This window comes from Manis javanica, chromosome 6 (assembly GCF_040802235.1).
Source record: "Manis javanica isolate MJ-LG chromosome 6, MJ_LKY, whole genome shotgun sequence".
NCBI lineage: Eukaryota > Metazoa > Chordata > Mammalia > Pholidota > Manidae > Manis > Manis javanica.
The window spans coordinates 35,687,614-35,706,774 of NC_133161.1; the positions used below are offsets into that span (position 1 = coordinate 35,687,614).

Here is a 19,161-nt window from a genome sequence, read left to right on the forward strand (position 1 = left end):
ACTGCTACTTCTGCTCTTTTCTCCCTATTTGCATGGAATATCTTTTCCCATCCCTCCACTTTTAATAATAGCTATATTAAGCTGATGATTGCTGTATTTCAAACACAATCTAAAAGTACTACTTTTTTCTTCCTCCTCCTCCTCCACATTTTATGTATTAGATGTCATAATCTGCACTTTTTGTGCATCCCTTGGCTGATTTTGTGTTTAACTCATTTTATTACTTTTGGTTTTTTTTATTTTAATCTCCTACTTGCTTGATAAGTAATTGGCCTATTACCTTTACTCTGGGTTTACTTTCACTGCTGAAAACTATTTAGGCTTAGGAACATTTCCATCTACAGCAGTCCCTTTAACAGGTCGTGTAATGCTGGTTTAGTGGTTATAAACTCTTTGAACCTTCAGTTATCTGGGAATTTTTAAATCTCTGCTTCATATTTGAGTGATAATCTTGCTGGGTAGAGGATTCTTGGCTGAAGGTCCTTCTGTTTTAGTACATTAAATATTTCATACCACTCCCTTGGGGCTGAGCCACCAGTGAGGGGCCTATAAAGTTTCTGCTGAGAAGTCTTCTGAGCCTGATAGGGTTTCCCATATAAGTAATCCTTTTTCTCTCTCTGGCTGCTCTCAATATTGTCTTCTTATCCTTAATCTTTGCTATTTTAATTATAATATCTCTTGGTGTTGTCTTCTTTGCTTTCCTTTTTTACAGTCTCTTTGCGCTTCTGTGACCTAAGGGTCTATTTCCTTCCCCAGACGGGAAATTTTCAACAACTATTTCCTCAAAGAGGCTTTCTATCCGTGTGTCTCTCTCTTCTATTCTGGTATGCTTATTATGCAAATATTGTTTAATTTGATTAGTCACACACCTCTCTAATCATTCTTTGATTCTTGGAGTTCCTTTCTTCCCTCTGTTCCTCAGCTTCATTGTGTTCCTGTTCTCTAATTTACATCCCATTGTCTCCTCTACTTGCAGCAATCTATTAATCATTCCTTCCATTGTGTATTTCATTTCAGTGACTATATTCTTTAGTTCTGAGTGTTTATTTTTCAGCTCTTGTCTCTCTTTTTTGAAATTCTCCCTGAAAACTTCAATGCTTTTCTGCAGATTAGTCAGCTTATTTATAACTTTTACTTTGAAATCCTTATCAAGATTGGTGATACCCATTCCGTTTAGCCCTCTTTCTGGTTTCTTCTCCTGCAGTTTTGTTTGGGATAAATTCCTCTGTCTCCTCATTTTGGCAGGGTTTCTGTGTTTCTTTCCTCTCTATTACATGGTTCTGCTATGCTTCCTGGCCCAGAGAGTACTGGCCTTATAAAGAAGGCATCCTGTGGTGCCCAGAAGCTCAAGGCTCTTTACTCTTCAGTGCCTGGTTCTTTGTGGTGGAGCCCATTGCTGTTGGTGGGCTATGGATGGGACCACCTTTCTCTCTCTTTGCTGGCAGTGGTCTGTCCACTGCAGCAGGCAGTTTGCCTCAGCTAGCCCTTTGTGATCAGAGCATCATCTTCTGCTGGGGTCGTTGTGGGCTCAGCCTCCCTCTGCCTTCTCTGCAGCCGGGCTGCAGGGTTAATGGGGTGGGTAGTGCAGATGCATGGCTCTGGGGCAAGCATGTGGCTGCTACAGCAAGTCATATGGGTGCCCCCTGGTTGCAGTGAGGCACCAGCACCAGGCTTGGCCACCAGCAGGGAGGAAGGAATGCTTGGTGCTGGCTCCTACAGATACCTCCCCAGTTGGGCTGAGACAGGGTTGAAAAAGCTGGGAAATTCTCCCTCTGCCTGCCAGGCAGCAACGTCTGACACTGCTGGGCCAAATGGGCTGGCACACTGGAGGTATGCAGGGAAGCACCCTGGGGCTGAGCCACCAGTGAGGGGGATGGTGTGTCTGAGGCTCCTGAGAGTGCCCAACTGGGGGAAGCCTGGGGAGATATCGTCCACCTGCCTTTTCTCCTGCGGAGAGAGCTCTGTACAGTCCTCACCCTTCCGGCACCCTTCCCACTGCTCACAAATCTCGCAAACTTCCTCCCCTGCTTTGGGTCTCAGCAGGACCTGTGGAGTGTGCCTGTCCTCCACGTAGCAGGAGTCTCAGCCTCTCGGAGAGTTCCAACTGTCCCTGCTATCCAACCCCACTAATCACCAGAACCCAATGCAGTATGAACTCATGCTCCCAGCGCAGATCTCCAGGGCCAGGTGTGCAGATTTCCTGGGTACCTCTCCCTGCCCCACTGTGTTCCTCTTCCTCCTGCCTGTGGGTTAGGGTGGGAAAACGATTTGGGTCCCACTCAATAGCAGCTTTACCCCTTTAGCCTTCTCTGTGTGGTCTTCTCTTCTTCCCCAGGTGTAGGTGGTCTGTTCTGCAGTCTTCAGGTCATTTTCAGGGTTAGTTGTATTTGCTGTAGTTGCTTTGTTGGTGTGCATGTGGGAGGAGGTTTCTGCCTAGCCTTCCTATTCTGTCATAGTTTTTTTGATAGTGTAATAATATTAGAGGAGGCTTTGACTTTTGGTGCCCTCATTACCAGCCACTTTACCTTTTGGGCACATTCTATAATCATGCCCTGCTTCCACTAACCCATCTGTATAAAGTTACTAAGGATAGTGCCAGTGTCCTAGGTTTCTTGTGAAGACTGAGATCATTTACGTGCAGTGCTTAGCACTTTGCCTGACTGATGGTGGGTGCTCAGGGAGAAAGTTTAATATTAATAGTAATAATAATACCAATGTAAGTTAAATGATATTGAAGAACAGGCTAATTTCTCCTTACACTTGTGATATTAGATGCAAATTTAATGTAAAAGAAAAAATTCTGTTCTTAACAAGTCTCTCATTTACATATTTACAAATGACATCACTTTAGGAAATGCAGAAGAGGCTATAGTGGTGGGATTTGAACATTTCTTTATTTTCCAAACAACACAGAGTTGAGTATGCCCTCTACAAATGGAAAAATGTTTACTTTTACAAAAGCATGAAACAGCCTAAAATATTCAGCTAAAAGTGTTTATGTTATTGCCTGATATGATCCAAGCATTGTGTTGTGTATTCTGGGCTAGAGTATTTCATGTATTTTACATGACATCATGTACTGCTGCTGGAAACGCAATGGCTGTCAGTCACCTTCAAATAAACATGCTATGACAAAACCAGCACATTATACTCCTATAATTTTCACATTTTTGAAAATTCCAAGCAATAGTTCCCCAGGCTTACCTTGGGTATGGAAGCAATATTTGCAGTATTTGTTAAATGCTGTATGGCTTTCTTGTGAAGATTTAAGTTTTGGGGAGCTACTGCTAAATGGAAATGACTCTCATAGAGCTGAAAGATTAAAATGGTGTCAAAATACGTAATGTGTTTTGGGGTTTTGTTTTGCTTGCTTTGTTTTCTTAAGAAGCAAGCTTTCGTCTAAGTTTAAACCATAAAACAGTTCTTTCTGCCTCTTTACTAATGTCCTCCGTGAAGTTGGACAAGTTGCCTCAATCTCCCCATGCCACTGAGAATGGACCCGTCCAAAGGCACAAAAGCTAAAGGAAGCTCACGACTATGATTACACTTACACAGATCCCCTAACCAGTACAGTTCCAAAGCCTCACTGGCCTAGGAGTTTAGTAGTTTGAAATGGCAGGTACATTCTTTTATATTATAAACTAACTCCCAGTTCCCTCTCAAAACAATGACACATACTTCCTATGGACTCCTGGATACCCTGACATGCTTTTTCAGTCAGTTTACATTCCTAACCATGTAAGGACAAATCCCTTGGCTTATGAGTAAATCTCTTGGCATTAACAGCCAGAAGGACAGGTAGCATAGGCAGAAAAATCACAGGGCTGGTGAGATGCTAAACTACCCCAAATTACACAGAAATTCATTCTTAACGTTGCAACCAGTATTGTTTTTAGTATAGTCCAATGCTAAAAGTTATGTGTTGTAACTTTCAAATCTTTAAATAGATATCCATTTCCAGAGGGTATGTATCTCATTTGGCAGTACTGATTCTAAATATTCTCTTATTACATATTAAAGAGACATTGAGGCACTGAAAGCATTAACCCAACAAAACAGGCGTAGCTTAATGTCTGATTCAACAAGGGAGAATTTTTAAAAATCTCTTCATTTGGTCTAGGGTCTCCCTCCATGATGTGACATTGGTGCAAGAGAAGATACGGAAGTCAGCAGAGAGCGTTAGGCTTTGAGCTGACTACTTTTTGTTCCAAAGCTGCATCAGGACACATCAGAAAGAGCAGGAACATAGATTCAGCCCCATCTCAGGGAGCTTCTCTGGTGGGAGTCATTCACCCACGCAGTACCTCAGTTTCCCCAGGAATAAGATGTAATGAACCAGGATGAACTCCTGAGGTCCTTCTCTTTGCTAACATTCTCTGGTTCTCTAACTTTGCTGGTGCCAAAGTTCTAGGCACAATTTCTGGAGTTTGACCCAGAAAAGCCCGGAGAAGCAATAATTCACTCTTGCTGTCTACAAAAAACAAACAATAAAATGCCAGAAGTGAAACAAAATGAGATTTAAAAACAAATAAGACAAAATAAAGTATATTTTGCTATGTAGCCTTAATATTTATACTATCTACTCGTATTTATACTTATTACTTATATTACTTTGTAGTGGTCACCAATAACCAACGTTTCCCCAAATTTATCTTTTCTCATTCATCACTCTCTGCTTCTCTGAAGACTTGACCCTCTCTATAGGTGCTCATCTGCGGGGAAATTCTCTCCAAACTGGAGCCTTAGCCTACTGTCATTCTCCTCCTCCTTTCATGACTATTTTTATTTTACTTCAGTTTCCCTTCCTTTACCCTCATCTTAACTATGTATTTATCATAAATACATTTCCTCTGCTCCTCTTTCTATACATTCACTTCCTTGGAAAAATCATACTTTCTCATCTATATCCTACTTTGTGTATGATTCTCCAATCCATACCCACACTGCAGGCTCTGCCCTCATCACAGGTGTCTAGCTGTCCATAGGACGATATTTGTATATCCTGACATCATGTCATTCTAACATGCCCAAAGTTAAATTTATTACTTCCTCCTTCTCTGTTTGCCAAGACAAATCCAGGCTAGATCATCTCTCTAGTCCTTTCACTTTCTTAATAATACTACTAGTCTCTCAAGCCATTAATTAAAAAAGCTTTAGACTTTTGTATTCTGCTCTGGTTAAGGGGAGTCAGACTGCCTGTGTTAAATCTCAAGTTTCCCATACAGCATCTGTAGTCTAAATTAAAAATACAGACTGATTCAAAAAATAGTTAGGGAACTTCATGATAAATTTATAACCAAGGCATAAAAAAAGGGATGTTTGAGTGACTGTTTAGCATTTTGAGGTATCATGAAAGGCAAACATGATCCCTGAAGAATATCCCTATTGCTGTTAAGAACATAAGTCAGGTTGCCAGGAATTCTAAATCTGACCTGCAATTCAACAAGCAGGGTTCCTTCAAGTGTGAATATTTTTTCAAACAGTAGTCAGGCCCAAGATGGTTTTAGTAATATTGCCCAAAATAATTTTGCTAATAGTCTTCTCTATTTATTCATGACACTTGTCATTTTACTGTTTAATAACATCTCCACTGGATATCATTGCCACCAACATACTAGGAACAATATTTATGGAAGCCATTAATTGCAAAGCATGTTGAATTTCACTACTTGAAATTACAACTTCAGCTCATTTTTTTAAAAATCCTCTAAATATGTGATGTCTAATAAATTTAGACAGGTTATTCATTCCTAAAAAATGAGACCAACAAAATGTATGGGATTTAATAAAAGTGAGGAATTCAAAATCTCCCATTGAAACCTTTTAGTAATTAATCATTTAGAAAATGATTGTAAAATTGTCTAAATCCAAGTTAGTGGTACGACTGGGGCAGCCTTAACTGGAAAATGCCTTGGGGCTACTCCTGCTTTGTTAGGGCTTGTTCCAGAGAGATTTTGAAAATCAGTCATATCTCATAAGCATGAAAACCTATATGTACTATTGAGCTCAGAATGAGTGGGGAGGCTTTCTAAAGAGGATGAGTACCACTAAGATGTTAAGAGAAGTCAGAGAAGACATTCAGAAACAGCTCCAAGTGCACATTCAAAATTCAGCAGAGCTTTAGTTCTACCTCTTCAATATCTTCAAGAGGAAGAAAATAAGTTAATCAGAAGGGTTAGACCCTCCTCAATATGTGAATAAGTGAAAATCATCTGGAGCAAAAAAAAAAAAAGTGATTACCTCTAAAATCAACTCCTTTTGTGCCTCCCCAGGAAAGGACAGGCCTTGATAAGACCTCTCTCAACACTCGGGTTCCAAACCATGCTGACGGATATGATTCCAGAGACTGCCATGAAACAAGTTTGTTTCCTCAGCTGTTTCCTTCCCCCAATCTAAGAAATTGCGTTTTGAAGTAACACAATGAATTAGGAATCTTTTCACACACTGCCTTCTTGCCTAAAAATCATACCATCTTGGTGCCTAATTCTTCCCCTTCTTAACCAGTGAAACAGTAATAAAAGAACCTCAAATCTACTTCTGAGATTCCCACATTAAAATATACATTTGATTTAAAATCAGGCTCACATTTAAAAGAATGAAATTCATTAACAATTTGATGTGTTCATTCATAATTCTCCAGTTTGACTGCCCCCTGAAATTGCCTTGGGAGCTTTAAAATTGCTCATCCTGGGTCACACACCCAGAGATTCTGCCACAGGTCCAAGGCATTTGAACTTTTATGAGCTCCCCAGGTGAATCTCATGTGTAGCCCCTCTTGTAAATCTTGTGGAGCACTGGTGCCCTTCACAGTACAAAGTTTGTACATCTATCAGCCTCATTAGGTTGTACACTCCTAGAGCAGAGTGGATAGAGTTGGTTTTTCCGTCTACTACTTTCCTATTTTGTTCTATGCTTTGCAAAAGTGAATCCAAAAGAACGATGCTTCAGGAATCACATAAGGAGGACATACGAAGATACATTTGTTTCTGATCCAGTCCCACATTTTTTCCAAATTATTTTGTATCCACAACAGAATACTTAGGATAATAATCAACAAAACTCAAGAATTAAATTCATAATGTATGCTTTGCATTTTTTGTTCCAGAAATTTAATTCTTTTTTTCAAGGATCACCTATTACTACCCATAATAAGATTCATTGGCAAGAAAGTTAAAAATTACCTGTTGGGCTAAAGAAAGGACAGAGTCAGATATCAGATATACTTCCACTTGGTTTAGAGTGTCCAGTAGTTCAGTGTAATGTGCAACAACCTAAAATTAAAAGGAAAAGTAAAGCTTAATAAATTACCTAACTTGGTTATATTAATTTCTAGAATTTGATTTTCACCCTACAGTTAGCATGGCAGAGCCTTATTTTCAGAGCATTGAGAGGTCACTGAAGTGTCTTTAGTATAGGAGGGATGTTATTTTCTCAGAGGAAACCTGGAAGAGGACTAGGTAGAAAAAACAAGAGTTCAATTTGGGGCAACTGAATTTAAACTTGAGACATCCAAGTAGAATGCCAGTTAGTCAGCTGGCTATACTCTGAAAGGAAAAGGAAACTTTCAGGTTTCTACAGAGAGAAGATAACTGAAATTATGGGCAAGAAGAAGGGGTCTTGAGAAAGAGTAGAGAATGAGAAGAGTGGTCAGATACAAAATGATAGGAGCTAGAAGAAGAAAACTGCAGTAAACACATTTCTATCCCAATCTCTAGCCACATCTCTAATTTTATTTCTTATATAAATCTAGAAGTGGAATTATTAGGATTAAAAAGCATTTAAAGTCTCTCGATTCAAACTAACAGCTTTCCAGAAAGATACTACCAGCTTTATCCCCCACCCTTGCCAGGACTAAATATGATCTTTGTCCACTTGGTTGGTAAAAACGTCACCCCATTATCTCAGGCAACTGCATGAAATAATTTATATTATGGAAGCTTAAATGGTGTTGCTATATAAATGAGACCCAGAGACTCCCAAATGCAGAATTATATTTGAACTGAGACTATGTAGTAAGCACAGTCATTACCCAACAAACTTACTGAATTAAATTGAAATCAAAATATTTCATTTGTTTTCATAATTTGTTCCTAATGAGGGCAGGCTCTGATACTGATAGGGAAATATTTACAAGGCCAGCAATCTAGTCCAGGTGACTCCCTTCTGCTTCTCTTCTTTAGCAAAGGCAGCAGAAAAAAAAATCTCCCGGTACCCCCTCCTCTTCACTCCTTGCTCCACCAGGCACTCACTCCCCCAACCCCCTTTTCCCCCTGCTTGCTTGCTGTGCACGTAGAAATGTTGTAGATATGGAAGAAAGACGTATATATTGCTCCCCTTGCCTTTGTTCAGGGCTCGGACCTTGGGAGATTACTTCACTCTGAGCCCGCCAGTGTAAAAATAAAACCTCAACACTCCAAGACCTCCGAGTGCCGCTTGGTTCTTCTACCAGTGATCCAGTCCAGGTTTTCCAGTTTTTTCCATAACAGTACCTGCTTCCAAAGCTGTGTTGAGGAGGTCCCCAGAGTACGTGGCTGGGTATTTCAGGTAGACTGTCCTTTGGAATCCTCTCCTCCAACAGCACATCAGGATACTGCTCAACAGTATAAACTCAACAGTGGTGTTTTCAGGTTCAGCTTGGAACTTCAAAATCATCTTGTTAATGTTTTTAACATTGCTTGGAAAATAGGCGAGCAGTGCCTAACATATTTCATTTCAACCAATCTGTATAAATTCACATATAAATGTGCTGATATGTACTCTGTTTTCTGGTACATATATCATTGTCAATTTCAAATATCCATATATCATTATATCATTGTCAATTTCAAAGCCTTTTGGTCAAGTTCAAATCTTAATGTGACTAGATCAGGGCTTATTCCAATTGGTGTTTTTCTTCTTTTTTTTATTAAAGTATCATTGATATACAATCTTATGATGATTTCACATAAACAACACTGTGGTTTCAACATTCACCCATATGATCAAGTCCTCACCTCCTCTATTGCAGTCACTGTCTATAAGCATAGTAATCCAGTTGGTGTCTTTCAGATACTAATACACATTAATTTTCCTCCAAGACACAGCAGTCTCTTTAATGTATTTATATTTTTAACTGACCCTTAGAGATACAATAGACTGAAAGGACTTTCTCTAACGTAGACCACGTTTTAATGTTGCTTCCTGCTCTGCATATTACCCTCAGAGCCTGTGGCTGTCTGCAACTCCCTGCTCCTGCCCTTAAAGGGCCACCGCGCCTCCTTGTGCAGAAACTCAAGGGCCTCAAACTTTTACCCAGTCAGGCCGGTTGGCTTTGCCTACTATGAACTTGTCCAGCCACTGTCCTTTGCGGTGGCCATGCTGCTTCAAGTTCCACACCTGCTTCCAGCTGCCTTCTTTGGAGAGCGAGCGGGTGAAGGCTTCCGTCTGGACCTGTATCCGGGCATCACCCCTCACAACCCACAAGACCCCAAAGGTTCTTTAACCTTTCAGGTGCCTCAGTTTCTTCATCTGTACACAAGTGATAAATACTACCCACCTTACACGGGTAGTTGAGTATTAATTATCATCACTTCACCTGGCTGTTTTGTTATTGCTTGTCGTTACTTTTGTCTGTCTGTTCCAGGGGCATGAGGAGTGTGCCACTTGCAACCCCATCCTGCCTACAACACAGCCCTGGTGGGAGTAATAGTCTGTCCTTTCTAATTTACCAGCCCTGCTCCCGAGGCCTGGGATTTCAGTGCACCTTGGCTTGCCAAGCCAAAGCAAAGCCCATGGAATTTTCCAGAGACTGGAAATGACACCACACACACACTCAGGTCCTCTCTGAGCACACATACCAGTACACGAGTCCATGCATATAAAATGCACACTCCTCCCCTGAGAGAAATAAACCATAGGATCTCCTTCCTGTTATTCTTTCACACAGACACACACACATCTGACAAGACAATGAAAGATGAATTCGAGAGCAAGCCTGAGGCTGGGAGGCTCATTGGAAAACTAGTGCAACCATCCCGTGGCATATGGAGGGCACATGCAGAGTAACACAAAATGATGCACTTATGGCAGTGAAAAGTGAGCACACGGACATTTTACATGTGTTTAATGCACCTTTGCTGCAGCACACAGCACGTTGGAAAGGCTCTTTGGGGGACAGTCTGTGATCCACCGGCCAGGGAGGGTATGTGGGAGTGGAACTGCCAGCCTCCAGACCCGCCTGTACAGCAACTGACCCCACCTCTACCCACGTGCCGGTCACGGGTGCCGTCCGCTCGCCTGGGTCCGCTGACCTGTCCGGCGCTGAGCTGTTGAGGACAATTCCTACTGCGACCTCGGAGACGACGTCACCCCGCGCTCAGTCCCACAACCCGCCCGACCAACTGCCGGCCAGAGGGCACGTGGCCGTGACGACAGGGTGACAGGTGGAGTCACGTCATAATCCTACTGGGATACCTTTATCAGTTTCACAAACAGAGCCGCGCACATGGGGAGGGCCAGGACCCAAGGAAGGGATACCTTCTCAGCAGACTAACCAGGACTAATGGAAGGGACAGAGCTTCTCAGGAGGCTGCCAAGGATCCAGGTAGGGAACAGATTCTCAGGAGGCTGCGCAGGACCTAGGGAAGGGACAGGGTTTCTCAGGAGGCTGCCGAGGATCAAGGCAAAACACAGTTTCTCAAGAGGCTGCCAGGACCCAGTTAAGGCACAGTTTATCAGGAGGCTGCCCAGGACCTACGCAAGGCAAATTTGCTCAGCAGACTGCCCAGGACCCAGATAACGCACACAACTCAGGAGGCTGCCAGGACCCAGGAAGGGAGAGTTTCTCAGCAGGCTTCCCAGGACAAAGGTAAGGTACAGTTTCTCAGAAGCCTGACCAGGACCCAGGTAAGGCACAGTTTCGAAGGAGGCTGCATAGTACCCAGGGAAAGGACAGTGCTTCGCAGGAGGCTACCCAGGATCCAGGTAAGGTACAGCTACTCAGCAGGCTGCTGAGGATCCAGGTAAGCCACAGTTTCTCAGCAGGTTGCCCAGGACCCATGTAACGCACAGTTTCTCAGCAGGCTGCCCAGGACACAGGTAAGAGACAGTTTCACGGCAGTCTTCCCAGGACACAGGTAAGGCACAGTTTTGCAGGAGGCTGCCCAGTAGCCAGGGAAAGGACAGCGCTTCTCAGGAGGCGACCCAGGACCCAGGTAAGGTATAGCTACTGAGCAGGCTGCCAAGGATCCAGGTAAGGCACAGTTTCTCAGCAGAATGCCCAGGATACAGGTAAGGCACAGTTAATCATCAGGCTGCCCAGGACACAGGTAAGGGACCGTTTCACAGCACTCTTCCCAGGACACAGGTAAGGTACAGTTTCTCAGCCAGATGCCCAGGACCAAGGTAAGGCACAGTTTCTCCGCAAACTGCCCAGGACCCAGGTAAGGCACAGTTCCTCAGGAGGCTGCCCAGGACACAGGTAAGGCACAGTTTCTCAGCAGGCTTCCCAGAACCCAGGTAAGAGACAGTATCTCAGCAGCTTCCCAGGAGCCAGGTAAGGAACAGTCCCTCAGCAGGATGCCCAGGACCCAGGGAAGAGACACATCTCCTCAGGAGGCTACCCAGGACCCAGGTAATTCACAGTTTCTCAGCAGGCTGCCCAAGACACAGGTAAGGTACAGTTTCTCAGAAGCATGACCAGGACCCAGGTAAGGCACAGTTTCGAAGGAGGCTGCATAGTACCCAGGGAAAGGACAGTGCTTCGCAGGAGGCTACCCAGGATCCAGGTAAGGTACAGCTACTCAGCAGGCTGCTGAGGATCCAGGTAAGCCACAGTTTCTCAGCAGGTTGCCCAGGACCCATGTAACGCACAGTTTCTCAGCAGGCTGCCCAGGACACAGGTAAGAGACAGTTTCACGGCAGTCTTCCCAGGACACAGGTAAGGCACAGTTTCGCAGGAGGCTGCCCAGTACCCAGGGAAAGGACAGCGCTTCTCAGGAGGCGACCCAGGACCCAGGTAAGGTATAGCTACTGAGCAGGCTGCCAAGGATCCAGGTAAGGCACAGTTTCTCAGCAGAATGCCCAGGATACAGGTAAGACACAGTTAATCATCAGGCTGCCCAGGACACAGGTAAGGGACCGTTTCACAGCACTCTTCCCAGGACACAGGTAAGGTACAGTTTCTCAGCCAGATGCCCAGGACCAAGGTAAGGCACAGTTTCTCAGCAGGCTGCCCAGGACCCAGGTAAGGCACAGTTTCTCAGGAGGCTGCCCAGGACCCAGGTAAGGCACAGTTTCTAAGCAGGCTGCCCAGAACCCAGGTAAGAGACAGTATCTCAGCAGCTTCCCAAGAGCCAGGTAAGGAACAGACCCACAGCAGGATGCCCAGGACCCAGGGAAGGGACAGCTCTTCTCAGGAGGCTACCCAGGACCCAGGTAAGGGACAGCTACTCAGCAGGCTGCTGAGTATCCAGGTAAGCCACAGTTTCTCAGCAGGCTTCCCAGGACACAGGTAAGGCACAGTTTCTGAGCAGGCTGCCCAGGACACAGGTAAGGCACAGTTTCACAGGAGGTTGCCCAGGACCTAGGGAAAGGACAGCACTTCTCAGGAGGCTACCCGGGACCCAGGTAAGGCACAGTTTCTCAGCAGACTGCCCAGGATCCAGGTAAAGCACAGTTAATCATCAGGCTTCCCAGGACACAGGTAAGGGACCGTTTCACAGCACTCTTTCCAGGACAAAGGTAAGGTACAGTTTCTCAGCCAGCTGCCCAGGACACAGTTAAGGGACAGTTTCTCAGCCAGCTGCTCAGGACACAGGTAACCGACAGTTTCACAGCAGGCTGCTCAAGACACAGGTGAGGTACAGTTTCTCAGAAGGCTGCCCAGGACCCAGGTAAGGCACACTTTCTCATCAGGCTGCCCAGGACACAGGTAAGGGACAGTCTCTCAGCAGGATGCCCAGAACCCAGGTAAGGGACAGTATCTGAGCAGCTTCCCCGGACCCAGGTAAGTGACAGTCTCTCAGCAGGATGCCCAGGACCCAGGTAAGGCACAGTTTCTCAGCAGGCTTCCCAGGACCCAGTTAAGGGACAGTAACTCAGAAGCTTCACAGGACCCAGGGAAGTGACAGATTTTCTCAGGAGGCTGCCCAGGACCCAGGTAAGGGGCACAGTTTCTCAGCAGGCTGCCCAGGAACCAGGAAAGGCACACTTTCTCAGCAGGATGCCCAGAACACAGGAAAAGGCACAGTTTCTCAGCAGGCTGCGCAGGAACCAGGTAAGGCACAGTTTCTCAGCAGGCTGCCCAGGACACAGGTAATGGACAGTTTTTCAGCAGGCTTCCCAGGACCCAGGTAAGGCACACTTCTCATCAGGCTGCCCAGGACACAGGTAAGGTACAGTTTCTCAGCAGGCTTCCCATGACCCAGGTAAGGGACGGTATCTCAGCAGCTTCCCAGGACTCAGGTAAGGGACAGTCTCTCAGCAGGAATGCCAGGACCCAGGTAAGGCACAGTTTCTCAGCAGGCTTCCCAGGACCCAGGTAAGGGACAGTATCTCTGCACTTCCCAGGATGCAGGTAAGGGACTTTCTCTCAGGAGGCTTCCCAGGACTCAGGTAAGGGGCACAGTTTCTCAGCAGACTTCCCAAGACCCAGGTAAGGTACAGATTCTCTGCAGGCTGCCCAGGACCCAGGGAAGGGACAGCACTTTTCAGGAGACTACCGAGGACCCAGGTAATTCACACTTTCTCAGCAGGCTTCCCAGGACACAGGTAAGGCACAGTTTCTCACAAGGCTGACCAGGACCCAGGTAAGGCATAGTTTCAAAGGATGCTGCCAAGGACAAAGGGAAAGGACTGCGCTTCTCAGGAGGCTACCCAGGACCCAGGTACACAGCAGGCTGCCGAGGATCCAGGTAAGCCACAGTTTCTCAGCAGGTTGCCCAGGACCCAGGTAAGGCACAGTTTCTCATCAGGCTGCCGAGGACACAGGTAAGGCACAGTTTCAAAGGAGACTGCCCAGTTCCCAGGGAAAGGACAGCGCTTCTCAGGAGGCTACCCAGGACCCAGGTAAGGTACAGCTACTCAGCAGGCTGCCGAGGATCCAGGTAAGGCACAGTTTCTCAGCAGGTTGCCCAGGACGCAGGTAAGGCACAGTTTCTAAAGAGGCTGCCAGGAACCAGTTAAGGCACCGTTTATCAGGAGGCTGCCCAGGACCGATGTAAGGCAAATTTGCTCAGGAAGCTGCCCAGGACCCAGGTAAGGCTCAGTACTCAGGAGGCTACCAGGACCCAGGAAGGGACGCTTTCTCAGCAGGCTTCCCAGGACAAAGGTAAGGTGCAGTTTCTCAGCAGGCTTCCCAGGACCCAGGTAAGGCACAGATTCTCTGCAGGCTGCCCAGGACCCAGGGGAGGGACAGCGATTTTCGGGAGACTACCGAGAACCCAGGTAATTCACAGTTTCTCAGCAGGCTGCACAGGACCCAGGTAAGTGATAGCACTTCTCAGGAGGCTTCCCAGGACCCAGGTAAGGCACAGATTCTCAGCAGGCTGCCCAGGTCACAGTTAAGGCACAGTTTCTCATCAGGCTGCCCAGGACACAGGTAAGGCACAGTTTCTCAGCAGGCTTCCCAGGACACAGGTAAGGCACAGTTTCTCAGCAGACTACCCAGGACACAGGTAAGAGACAGTTTCACAGCAGTCTTCCCAGGACACAGGTAAGGTACAGTTTCCCAGGAGGCTGAACAGGAACCAGGTAACGCACAGTATCTCAGGAGGCTGACCAGGACCCAGGTAAGGCACAGTTTCACAGCAGGCTGCCCAGGACACAGTTAAGGCACAGTTTCTCATCAGGCTGCCCAGGACAATGGTAAGGGTCCATTTCACAGCAGTCTTCCCAGGACACAGGTAAGGTACTGTTTCTCAGGAGGCTGACCAGGACCCAGGTAAGGCATAGTTTCGAAGGAGGCTGCATAGTACCCAGGGAAAGGACAGTGCTTCGCAGGAGGCTTCCCGGGACCCAGGGAAGGTACAGCTACTCAGCAGGCTTCTGAGGATCCAGGTAAGCCACCGTTTCTCAGCAGGTTGCCCAGGACCCATGTAACGCACAGTTTCTCAGCAGGCTGCCCAGGACACAGGTAAGAGACAGTTTCACGGCAGTCTTCCCAGGACACAGGTAAGGCACAGTTTCGCAGGAGGCTGCCCAGTACCCAGGGAAAGGACAGCGCTTCTCAGGAGGCGACCCAGGACCCAGGTAAGGTATAGCTACTGAGCAGGCTGCCAAGGATCCAGGTAAGGCACAGTTTCTCAGCAGAATGCCCAGGATACAGGTAAGGCACAGTTAATCATCAGGCTGCCCAGGACACAGGTAAGGGACCGTTTCACAGCACTCTTCCCAGGACACAGGTAAGGTACAGTTTCTCAGCCAGATGCCCAGGACCAAGGTAAGGCACAGTTTCTCCGCAAACTGCTCAGGACCCAGGTAAGGCACAGTTCCTCAGGAGGCTGCCCAGGACCCAGGTAAGGCACAGTTTCTCAGCAGGCTTCCCAGAACCCAGGTAAGAGACAGTATCTCAGCAGCTTCCCAGGAGCCAGGTAAGGAACAGTCCCTCAGCAGGATGCCCAGGACCCAGGGAAGAGACACATCTCCTCAGGAGGCTACCCAGGACCCAGGTAATTCACAGTTTCTCAGCAGGCTGCCCAAGACACAGGTAAGGTACAGTTTCTCAGAAGCATGACCAGGACCCAGGTAAGGCACAGTTTCGAAGGAGGCTGCATAGTACCCAGGGAAAGGACAGTGCTTCGCAGGAGGCTACCCAGGATCCAGGTAAGGTACAGCTACTCAGCAGGCTGCTGAGGATCCAGGTAAGCCACAGTTTCTCAGCAGGTTGCCCAGGACCCATGTAACGCACAGTTTCTCAGCAGGCTGCCCAGGACACAGGTAAGAGACAGTTTCACGGCAGTCTTCCCAGGACACAGGTAAGGCACAGTTTCGCAGGAGGCTGCCCAGTACCCAGGGAAAGGACAGCGCTTCTCAGGAGGCGACCCAGGACCCAGGTAAGGTATAGCTACTGAGCAGGCTGCCAAGGATCCAGGTAAGGCACAGTTTCTCAGCAGAATGCCCAGGATACAGGTAAGGCACAGTTAATCATCAGGCTGCCCAGGACACAGGTAAGGGACCGTTTCACAGCACTCTTCCCAGGACACAGGTAAGGTACAGTTTCTCAGCCAGATGCCCAGGACCAAGGTAAGGCACAGTTTCTCAGCAGGCTGCCCAGGACCCAGGTAAGGCACAGTTTCTCAGGAGGCTGCCCAGGACCCAGGTAAGGCACAGTTTCTAAGCAGGCTGCCCAGAACCCAGGTAAGAGACAGTATCTCAGCAGCTTCCCAAGAGCCAGGTAAGGAACAGACCCACAGCAGGATGCCCAGGACCCAGGGAAGGGACAGCTCTTCTCAGGAGGCTACCCAGGACCCAGGTAAGGGACAGCTACTCAGCAGGCTGCTGAGTATCCAGGTAAGCCACAGTTTCTCAGCAGGCTTCCCAGGACACAGGTAAGGCACAGTTTCTGAGCAGGCTGCCCAGGACACAGGTAAGGCACAGTTTCACAGGAGGTTGCCCAGGACCTAGGGAAAGGACAGCACTTCTCAGGAGGCTACCCGGGACCCAGGTAAGGCACAGTTTCTCAGCAGACTGCCCAGGATCCAGGTAAAGCACAGTTAATCATCAGGCTTCCCAGGACACAGGTAAGGGACCGTTTCACAGCACTCTTTCCAGGACAAAGGTAAGGTACAGTTTCTCAGCCAGCTGCCCAGGACACAGTTAAGGGACAGTTTCTCAGCCAGCTGCTCAGGACACAGGTAACCGACAGTTTCACAGCAGGCTGCTCAAGACACAGGTAAGGCACACTTTCTCATCAGGCTGCCCAGGACACAGGTAAGGGACAGTCTCTCAGCAGGATGCCCAGAACCCAGGTAAGGGACAGTATCTGAGCAGCTTCCCCGGACCCAGGTAAGTGACAGTCTCTCAGCAGGATGCCCAGGACCCAGGTAAGGCACAGTTTCTCAGCAGGCTTCCCAGGACCCAGTTAAGGGACAGTAACTCAGAAGCTTCACAGGACCCAGGGAAGTGACAGATTTTCTCAGGAGGCTGCCCAGGACCCAGGTAAGGGGCACAGTTTCTCAGCAGGCTGCCCAGGAACCAGGAAAGGCACACTTTCTCAGCAGGATGCCCAGAACACAGGAAAAGGCACAGTTTCTCAGCAGGCTGCGCAGGAACCAGGTAAGGCACAGTTTCTCAGCAGGCTGCCCAGGACACAGGTAATGGACAGTTTTTCAGCAGGCTTCCCAGGACCCAGGTAAGGCACACTTCTCATCAGGCTGCCCAGGACACAGGTAAGGTACAGTTTCTCAGCAGGCTTCCCATGACCCAGGTAAGGTACAGTTTCTCAGCAGGCTTCCCAGGACTCAGGTAAGGGACAGTCTCTCAGCAGCTTCCCAGGACTCAGGTAAGGGACAGTCTCTCAGCAGGAATGCCAGGACCCAGGTAAGGCACAGTTTCTCAGCAGGCTTCCCAGGACCCAGGTAAGGGACAGTATCTCTGCACTTCCCAGGATGCAGGTAAGGGACTTTCTCTCAGGAGGCTTCCCAGGACTCAGGTAAGGGGCACAGTTTCTCAGCAGACTTCCCAAGACCCAGGTAAGGTACAGATTCTCTGCAGGCTGCCCAGGACCCAGGGAAGGGACAGCACTTTTCAGGAGACTACCGAGGACCCAGGTAATTCACACTTTCTCAGCAGGCTTCCCAGGACACAGGTAAGGCACAGTTTCTCACAAGGCTGACCAGGACCCAGGTAAGGCATAGTTTCAAAGGATGCTGCCAAGGACAAAGGGAAAGGACTGCGCTTCTCAGGAGGCTACCCAGGACCCAGGTACACAGCAGGCTGCCGAGGATCCAGGTAAGCCACAGTTTCTCAGCAGGTTGCCCAGGACCCAGGTAAGGCACAGTTTCTCATCAGGCTGCCGAGGACACAGGTAAGGCACAGTTTCAAAGGAGACTGCCCAGTTCCCAGGGAAAGGACAGCGCTTCTCAGGAGGCTACCCAGGACCCAGGTAAGGTACAGCTACTCAGCAGGCTGCCGAGGATCCAGGTAAGGCACAGTTTCTCAGCAGGTTGCCCAGGACGCAGGTAAGGCACAGTTTCTAAAGAGGCTGCCAGGAACCAGTTAAGGCACCGTTTATCAGGAGGCTGCCCAGGACCGATGTAAGGCAAATTTGCTCAGGAAGCTGCCCAGGACCCAGGTAAGGCTCAGTACTCAGGAGGCTACCAGGACCCAGGAAGGGATGCTTTCTCAGCAGGCTTCCCAGGACAAAGGTAAGGTGCAGTTTCTCAGCAGGCTTCCCAGGACCCAGGTAAGGCACAGATTCTCTGCAGGCTGCCCAGGACCCAGGGGAGGGACAGCGATTTTCGGGAGACTACCGAGAACCCAGGTAATTCACAGTTTCTCAGCAGGCTGCACAGGACCCAGGTAAGTGATAGCACTTCTCAGGAGGCTTCCCAGGACCCAGGTAAGGCACAGATTCTCAGCAGGCTACCCAGGTCACAGTTAAGGCACAGTTTCTCAGCAGGCTTCCCAGGACACAGGTAAGGCACAGTTTCTCAGCAGACTACCCAGGACACAGGTAAGAGACAGTTTCACAGCAGTCTTCCCAGGACACAGGTAAGGTACAGTTTCCCAGGAGGCTGAACAGGAACCAGGTAACGCACAGTATCTCAGGAGGCTGACCAGGACCCAGGTAAGGCACAGTTTCACAGCAGGCTGCCCAGGACACAGTTAAGGCACAGTTTCTCATCAGGCTGCCCAGGACAATGGTAAGGGTCCATTTCACAGCAGTCTTCCCAGGACACAGGTAAGGTACTGTTTCTCAGGAGGCTGACCAGGACCCAGGTAAGGCATAGTTTCGAAGGAGGCTGCATAGTACCCAGGGAAAGGACAGTGCTTCGCAGGAGGCTTCCCGGGACCCAGGGAAGGTACAGCTACTCAGCAGGCTTCTGAGGATCCAGGTAAGCCACCGTTTCTCAGCAGGTTGCCCAGGACCCATGTAACGCACAGTTTCTCAGCAGGCTGCCCAGGACACAGGTAAGAGACAGTTTCACGGCAGTCTTCCCAGGACACAGGTAAGGCACAGTT

General features: G+C 47.9%; 1 long non-coding RNA gene across 3 annotated transcripts in view; it reads right to left on the reverse strand.

Moving 5' to 3' along the window:
* Nucleotides 1-2,880: 2,880 nt before the first annotated feature.
* LOC108388157 (uncharacterized) overlaps nt 2,881-19,161 on the reverse strand; it is a 119,377-nt gene continuing 103,096 nt past the window's right edge. For all 3 annotated transcript variants that reach the window (XR_012132184.1, XR_012132185.1, XR_012132183.1), the window contains 3 exons: nt 7,182-7,271; nt 6,241-6,392; nt 2,881-4,471 (listed from right to left, as the gene is read on the reverse strand). This is a non-coding gene — a long non-coding RNA (uncharacterized lncRNA). The remainder of the gene's footprint in view (nt 4,472-6,240; nt 6,393-7,181; nt 7,272-19,161) is intronic.